General features: G+C 39.7%; 1 pseudogene across 1 annotated transcript; it reads right to left on the reverse strand.

Moving 5' to 3' along the window:
- Positions 1–5,159: 5,159 nt before the first annotated feature.
- On the reverse strand, positions 5,160–8,011 carry LOC143861536 (putative aldo-keto reductase 3; annotated as a pseudogene). The gene is made up of 5 exons (XR_013239972.1): positions 7,809–8,011; positions 7,406–7,610; positions 7,154–7,326; positions 6,824–6,926; positions 5,160–5,724 (listed from the first exon to the last, which is right to left on the reverse strand). The product of XR_013239972.1 is annotated as a putative aldo-keto reductase 3 (transcript).
- Between the last annotated feature and the right edge of the window lie 663 nt (positions 8,012–8,674).

The raw sequence follows: 8,674 nt of genomic DNA on the forward strand, positions 1-8,674 counted from the left end.
CTTGGTTTCAATGGGCAAAATCAAATAATTTGTTGCATTCATGGAAGGGTTTTCTTGATTCCCTTCAATTACGCTTCGGCCCTTCGTTATATGAAGATCACAAAGATCTTGCGAGAGAGTTATTGGTTACACCACCCACCTCTCCCCTACAAGCCTTCTCGTTAGCCCGCCCTTTTGAACAAAACTACGAGGATCAAAATCATGGAAAAATCCCCCTGCACAAAACATGGGAGGACCGGGCTTACTCCCTACACCATTAATTAACCCTCTCAGAGCACTGCCTCCACCCCCACTTCAACAAATTCCCGTGCGAACTCGCCAATTAACGAGAGAGGAAATGAAACCCAAAAGGGACAAAGGCCTCTGTTACTATTGCGATGAGAAATTCATTCCTGGGCATGATTGCCGACGACGATTGTACCACCTTTCTGCGATTGAGGAGGACTTCGAACCCATGTTCACAGACACTACAGAACTTGCGATCACTAAATTACCTGACGAATTAGCGGAGGAAAATTCTGTCAAAATTAGTTTCCAAGCTCTGGTAGGACAACAAAATCTCAGCACCATACGCATACCTGGTACATGTGCAACTCAGTCCCTTCATGTGTTGATTGACAGTGGATCAACCCACAATTTTGTGAAGGACAAGGTGGCTACATCTCTAAATTGGCCAATTATACATACTACTCCAGTCAAGGTGTTGATTGGCAATGGCGAATCTTTGCTCTGTAACAAGAAATGCCTCAATGTCAAGGTGACATTACCATCTCATGAATTTTCATTTGACTTATTCATTCTACCTATCAAGGGGGCTGATTTAGTTTTGGGCATTCAGTGGTTACAAGAATTAGGTCCCATTGTTACAAATTACAAAATTTCCACTATGGAATTCAATTGGAAGGGCCGAAAAAGGAAGCTCACAGGGATGGCGGCTTTAAACCCTTACCCTCTCAAAGCCACTCATTTAAAGAGTTTGGATAGGACAGATTCAGTTGCCTCTTGTTTTCAATTAGTTTGCATTGCCTCTGAGCAATCCAACCCTTCTGATGTAGCAATCACCCCAACAGCTTTACCACCTGATTTACCCACAACAATTTCTGAACTTTTGTTACAGATTGCTTCAGTATTTCAGTTACCTACATCTGTACCTCCTCGTAGAGACGTGGACCATCAGATTCACCACCTCCTTGGTTCAAATTCTGATAGAAACCCAATATTCATCAGCAAATTATGGTCCGCGCTTTTCAAGTTTAGTGGTACTTCGTTAAACTTATCATCCTCTTATCACCCGCAGACAGATAGCCAATCAGAAGTTCTGAATCGATGTATTGAACAATATTTGAGGGCTTTCTCTCAAGAAAACCCAAAGCACTGGCATCATTATTTACTATGGGCGGAATATTCTTACAATACATCGTTTCACACAGCAAAAAAAATGACTCCATTTGAAGCAGTTTATGGGAGGCCACCACCATCCTTACCTTGCTACATTTCGGGGTCTTCTTCAATCGAAATAGTGGACACTGAGCTCAAACAGCGAGACATCATTTTACATCAGCTTAAGGCTAATCTTATTCAGGCTCCAGCAAGAATGAAGTGTATGGCTGATCAAAACCGTCTTGACAGACAATTTGAGGTGGGAGATTGGGTATTGTTGAAATTACAACCATATCGGCAACATACAGTTGAAAATAGAGTTTCTCAAAAACTTAGCAAACGTTTTTATGGACCCTACCAAGTCGAATCAAGAGTTGGGAAGGTTGCATATCATCTGAAACTACCAGTGAGTAGTGAAATTCACCTAGTTTTTCACATTTCATTGCTCAAACCTTTTTATGGTCCAGCCCCTCTCACTCCCTACCCTTTACCAATTCAGAATTTCGATAACCATCCTCTTATTTCACCTCTAGCCATTTTGTACAGGCGAGTTCTACTCAAAGATCACATCCCACTTCAACAAGTTCTGGTGCAGTGGAAAGGATTACTTCCAGAGGAAAGATCTTGGGAGAACTTACATGACCTGCAATCAGCTTATCCAAATCTGAACCTTGAGGACAAGGTTAGTTTTGAAGGAGTGGGCAATGATAGAACTGCAGCTCAACAGATTATAACGGAAGACTCTGTGATGGATAATCTGATGGAATCTCAACAAGAAAAGGCAAGTCATGAGCAGGGGAGAAGAACCAAGCGAACCCCTGTTTGGATGAAGGATTTTATTAGTAAATAATTAGTAGATAATTAGGATAAATCAGTATTAGTGGTCTAATATGTTTTGTAATCTGTCTTTTACAAAGAAGGGGGAAAGCAAGTTGTTACTGTCATCTGACAGAAGAGAATCAATCCGTTAGGGAATGATCTTTTATAATCATGTACAAGATCAGGAAAAGGATAAGAAAATAGACAAAATTCCTTTATTCTCTCTTCTTCTTCGTCTTCTTCCTCTTCGTCTTCTTCTTTTAGCTCTGAAACTTCCTCACTATTAGCAGTCCCCCTGAGATTTATATCAAAGAAGTGTATCACAAAGATTGCCAAATCAATTGGCCATACTTACCCCATCTTTATTTTCTAGAAGGGACCCATTTTAGAAGTGTTTTTCTTAGAAAATAGAGTAGTCGATTGCCTAATTGCTTAGTTAGAAAATAGAGAATAGTAAAGACAAAAGAGGTGTCAACTTTTTTTTTATGTGTAAGCTGAGGTTAGGCGGACCCTTGCCGGTTAGATAAAAAGTCCCCGCCCATACTTCACATTTCAACTCATAACTTAAGCTCTCAAACTAGAGCTATTCTCACTAAACCGAATCTTTAAATCGAAGACGGGTAGCTAACCTCTTTGAATGAATCTGTTACTAAGCCAATTCTGTGCCGCATCTGTAGACTGCATTGTCGATACTGGACATTAGGGCTGCACATGGTTCGGTCCAGTTCGGTTTAGGCGGATTTCTTGAACCGAACCGATGCCATCGGTTTGGAAAATTTCCAAACCGTAACCGAACCATTTTGGGGTCAAATCGAACCGAACCAAACCGGTCTTGAGCGGATCGGTTCGGTTTGGTTCACGGTTTATCCGATTTTCTTGAGTTGGATTGCTGCTACTTTTATGCCCTGTTTGGATTAGAAGAAAAAACATTTTTGACGAAATTTTACTTTAGTTTATACGATTTAGGGGGTAATGATATATTCAAGCATATCGAATGCAGAAAAAGGGATGCATATTCAAGCATACCTCAAAGAAAAAGGGATGCATATTCAAGCATACCTCAAAGAGAAGAGATTTGAGAGAAAAATCAGAATCAAATGCTAGGGTTTTGCCGTTTCGCAGATCGAATGTGCAGCTACTGAATCAAATGCACAAAATCCTTGTTTCGCTAATCAAAAGCACAAAATCCTTCTTAGGCTAGGGTTTTGCCTTTTTGGTCAAGAGATTGGAGAAAGAGTAGAGATTTGAGAGCAAAATCTGTTGGCTAGGGTTATGAGGTTATCCCTTTTCAGTTTTCAGCGTGTAATAAGTTATTCTTTTGGTCTTTGGTGTTATATTTCCGCCCATTTATTTACTTGGAACCACCCATTTTGGTCGGTCTCTTCTCTTTCCAGTTAAATACATTAGATTTGGGCGTGCCAAGTAAAGAAAAGTGAGATATATATATATATATATATATATATATATATATATATATATATATATATATATCTATATATGATTTATAACAAAAAATAAAAAAATGGCAAAAATACCATCGGTCCATTGGTTTGGTTCAGTTTTTCCGGTTAAAATTTTTCCTAGACCGTGACCGAACCGATCCAAACAGTTTATGAAAAACCGAAACCGTGACCGAACCAATGCCACTAAAAACCGAACCGAACCAAACCGAAAGGCCCGGTTCAGTTCGGTTTATCGGTTTAGGCGCTTAAATGTGCAGCCGGTAACTTAACTGCTTGTTAGATAAAGACTATACAATAGCAGGAACAAGACCATTGTCCACTCTTTATAACAATCTAAGGAAAAGTGCAGAATAATTAGGATCGTGATACCTTTTGAAGACAAAATCAAAACCAACAAGATAAAGAAAATACACGAGCTGGATTTGTGCAATTTGTGGATCTTGGGAGACGCATGATCACTAGAGTAGGAGCCCATACTTAGGTGAAGCCTTGTTTACTGTGATCTAGGAGATGTATAATCTTTTGGCTATACTTCCTTATTCTTTGGCTTTTCCTCAACTTCTGAACCAATGGGGGTTGACTCGTTAATTTCATTTGGATGGAAGATAGCCCACTTCTCAGTGAAGATAGGAAGAAGAGAAAAGCAAGTTTTCCTTTGAACTTTTTGCCATGATTCTTCCTCAGTGGGATTGGATTCCAATTAGAAGGATTTTTTCCATATTCTGGTTTCCTTCTTCCATGTAGGATGTCCCTTCCTTCGGGGTATCTAAAGGCGAGAATATGTTTCCTTGGCTTTTCAGGGGATGTCACTTTGAAACTTCCCACGGGACTCCTCGGCATGATGGTTGCTTTGGTGGTAGGTCACCTGTTTTTCCTAAGTTTTACCCCAGGGAGAACCTATTCTCTTGGGAAGCTTCTGGATTCACGTTTGGTTGAGTAGCCTCCGTCACAAGTGTTTAAAGCTTGTCAGATTTTTCACTTCTTTTAACATGCCTCCATTCCTTCTTAGTTTTTTTTTTTGTTGGGAGGGGGGTATTCCTGATCTGGAAGGTAATTGCACTCCTCTGTGATGTGGCTGAAATCTTTGAAATTGCTGCAAATCTTGGGTTTTCAATCATATGTTATTGGTTGCGTGATTACTTTCGAAGTTGTTCCAAGTTTGATTGCATTTGGTAGGGGTCGATCGGCTTTAACTTGGATGCGCATCCTAGCATAGTTTAACCTTGACGAATCGGCAGTTGGGGTGTATATATAGAGAGGCTTCCCAATGATACTGGCAATCATGCTCATTTTATGGGGGGTCCAAAACTTTAGGTGGAGCCCCGGCCCCCGGGAGACGAATCCAAATGGGAATTCATAGGGGGTGTCAAGTTCAAAACAATGGGATGCAATCTTCTTTTTCTCCAATTGTTTCCCCTCAAATGGTTTCCCAAAGCTCCATTTCTTTTGAAACAGACCCAAAAGAAAAAGAAACCACCTTCAAAGTCAAATTTCCAATGTATAAATGGATATGCTGGTTTTTATTCAAAGGGTTAAGTCTACATAGAAATTGGTCCAAAACAAGTCCTATTACGACTACAAAGAAATAATTTACAACACGCAATGATCCTTTCCATGGATCATCATTCGATCGAATTCGAAGTACAAAAGCAAAGGAAATCAACAACAATTAATACTCTTACTAACAGACATAACAATCAAACATGAAGAAAACATTCATGGCTGAGCTTCCCATGAAGAGAGCGGGGGAGTGTCTGAATATGCCCAAGTGGACTCCATATATTTCATGATACCTATCACCCTTTACTGCACCTTCTCTGCTAATGGAATTCAGTTCATTCATCTCTTCATCTGTTAGTTTGATAGATGAGGCCTCGATGTTCTTGTTTAAGTTTTCGATTTTGGTGGTTCCTGGGATTGGACGCACACCTCTGCCTTGGTTATGAACCCAAGGCAGTGCCATCTGACCAGGACCGCACCCTTTTCTCTTCGATAACTCCTCCAATTGTGCAAACAAGCCAGCATTATGGTTCAGGTTACTTCCTTGGAACATAGGCAGTTTCTAAACCAAACAATTTAGTTTCATTAATGCATCACAAAAAAATGAGCTGTTATATGATAATTGTTCATGTGTTTACTACTCCATTTCTTTGGGTGTAAAATGGACGTTAAACAAATTTTACACCCATTTTCAGTGTGAAATTTGTTTTACACCCATTTTACATGAAAGAAACTTGTAGAGGAGAAAAATACAAGTAGGGGGTTCACCTATTTGATGATACAAACCATTCATCTCCCCTAAGTCAGAGGGTTAGGATAGCTCAATATGGGAGTTTTTTGGGGCATAACACATATATAGTAGGGCCTAGAAGATGAATTCTCCTTCAGTGTGAAAATACCAGTTACTCCAAAAGCTTAAGCTGTTGGAGAAGGCGTTATTTAATATTTTATACTTTGACACTACCCCTTACGTGTGGCTCCTCTTTCTTTGAGTTGGCCTACACGTGGTACATGTGGCCCCACTTTTGGGTTTTGCCATTGCATGTGGATTTTGCTATCAAGAAGGTTTGAACCTAGGCGTTTGCTCTGATACCATGTGAAACTACCACTTACTCCAAAAGCTTAAGCTATTGGAGAAGGGTTTATTTAATCTTTTACAATTTAACACTCCCCCTCATGTTTGGCCCCTCTTTTTAGGTTTGGCCTACACGTGGCACATGTGGCCCTTCTTTTGGGTTTGGCCATTGCATGTGGATTTCACTATCCAGGAGGATTGAACTCGAGAGCTTTGGCTTTGATACCATTTTAAACTACCAATTACTCCAAAAGCTTAAGCTGTTAGAGACGGCGTTATTTAATCTTTTGCCTTTTACACTCTCCCTTACATGTAGCCCCTCTTTCTTTGGGTTGGCCTACATGTGGCACATGTGGCCCCACTTTTGGGTTTTACCATTGCATGTGGATTTTGCTATCAAGGAGGTTTGAAAGCATTTGCTCTGATACCATAAGCTTTTGGAGTAACGGGTAGTTTCACATTTAAGTGTCTCAGTTAGTTCCATGCTTTTTTTTGCCAATTTAGGGGACGGAGAATAATCCATCTCCACATCAGTTATTGGATGAAATTTGCAAAGAATCAAATGGGAAAGAGAAAAGAGACACACCTTTCTCAGGTCGTTGTCTGCCAGAATATTGACAACGTTGGGACCCAATGAAAAGAAACCCCTGCCTAGAGGGCTGAATGGCACAATTCCGATCCCAAGCTCCCTGAAAATGGGGGAAAAAAAATAAATCAAACATGTAATTGGTGTAAGCTGAATTTATTATGAGAGAAAAAAGATACCACGGGTAAAAACAACTTAGAGAAGGAGAAGAGAGAGAAAACAAAGCATTTTTTAACTCAAAATCCAAAACAAACATAGCTTAAGCATTTTTTTTAGAGGACATTGGGAGATTGCCACTGAAACTCACTGTTTTAATTTTACAAAGCTCACCTGCAAGTAGGGACAATCTCTTCCTCTACTTCTCTACACCAAAGAGACCATTCCAATTGCACCGCTGTTATCGGGTGAACAGCATGCGCTCTTCTTATTGTCGACGCCGAAGCCTCAGAGAGTCCAATGTACTTAATCTTCCCTTCCTCTACGAGTTCCTTCATCGCTCCAATCTAGTAACACAAAAATTTTAATCACATAATATTTAAATATATAAAGCAATTGCCATGCTATGAGTAGTCTCAGTCATACCGTAACTTCGATGGCAACCTTAGTGTCAATCCGATGCTGGTAATATAGATCGATATAGTTCGTACGTGTCTAGTCTCTTCAAACTAGCCTCACACGCGGACCGAACACATGCAGGGTCTCCCCTTATTTGTACACTCCCATCATCACATAAGCTAGCAGCAAACTTGGTAGCAAGTTGTACCTTATCCCTTATTCCCTTCAGAGCCTGCAAAAAATATGTTTGGTATCAACTCAGTAGGGGTGAAAAAAAAATGTAAAACTAATCCAAACAATTCCAATTTTATTACATTAGGACTCCAATTTTTATCAGTCACAATGTGTGACTCATGCAAGTTTACTCTTGACTCATTCCAATTCGAGTTGAGTCGAGTTTTCAAGCATTAGAAGTAGTGCAAAAACCAACCTTTCCCACAAGGATCTCGTTGGTGAAAGGCCCATAAAAGTCTGAGGTGTCAAGAAACGTTACGCCGCTCTTGACGGCATAACGAATGAGGCGGATCATGTCATCCTCTGCTTGGGAGGTCCATAAGTATGAGACATGCCCATGCAACCCAACCCTTGTGCTGAAACCTCTAGACCTTGAGACCCAAGCTTAATTCTCTCCATCACAACCACAATTGCACACTCAAATTAAACTTCTAAATTGAATTCAAATTGAGATGCAACTTCTAAACCATGAACCAAGGAATTTATAAGTAATGATTTGCCCATGTAATTATCACTTTTCACTGTAAATATTTCATGGCATACCATAATAGACTTTCTTACTTTTCTTGTGATGAAAGAGTACAAATTGTACTTCTCTCTCTCAGGTGGAGCAAATCCCTAATTATTATAATAATTCTCCAATGTTTTTAATGAGGTGAATGCAGTGTGTTCATTGAATTTTAAATTTCAAAGCATTGCCATGTCTTCTTTTCACTACTGAGAGTGCTCATTCTACGGCTGTTTCTTGACATTCAAGCAATTGGATTTCCATGGCACGTTATGAAACTGAATGGTTGAAGGAAAATGTGGTGTGAAGAATTACTCATTCAACATCTGAAAATGTTGAATGTTTTGAGTTATTTAAGTTGAAGAAAGCTTGCCAAATTGTTACAAGGATATCAATTTGAATACTCAAGCAAATGGAAAGGAATATCAGGTGGCTCTTTAGACTTAATTGACTCTCTTTATATAAGATAATGAAAAATAGGGTAGAGATGTCTTGTCCTTTTAACAGAGTGGCCCCCCTTATGATCTTTAGCCTATGGAAGATAGATGTTTATG

This window comes from Tasmannia lanceolata, unplaced genomic scaffold (assembly GCF_043159265.1).
Source record: "Tasmannia lanceolata isolate RefF3 unplaced genomic scaffold, GAP_Taslan_0.1 ptg000037l, whole genome shotgun sequence".
Taxonomy (NCBI): domain Eukaryota; kingdom Viridiplantae; phylum Streptophyta; class Magnoliopsida; order Canellales; family Winteraceae; genus Tasmannia; species Tasmannia lanceolata.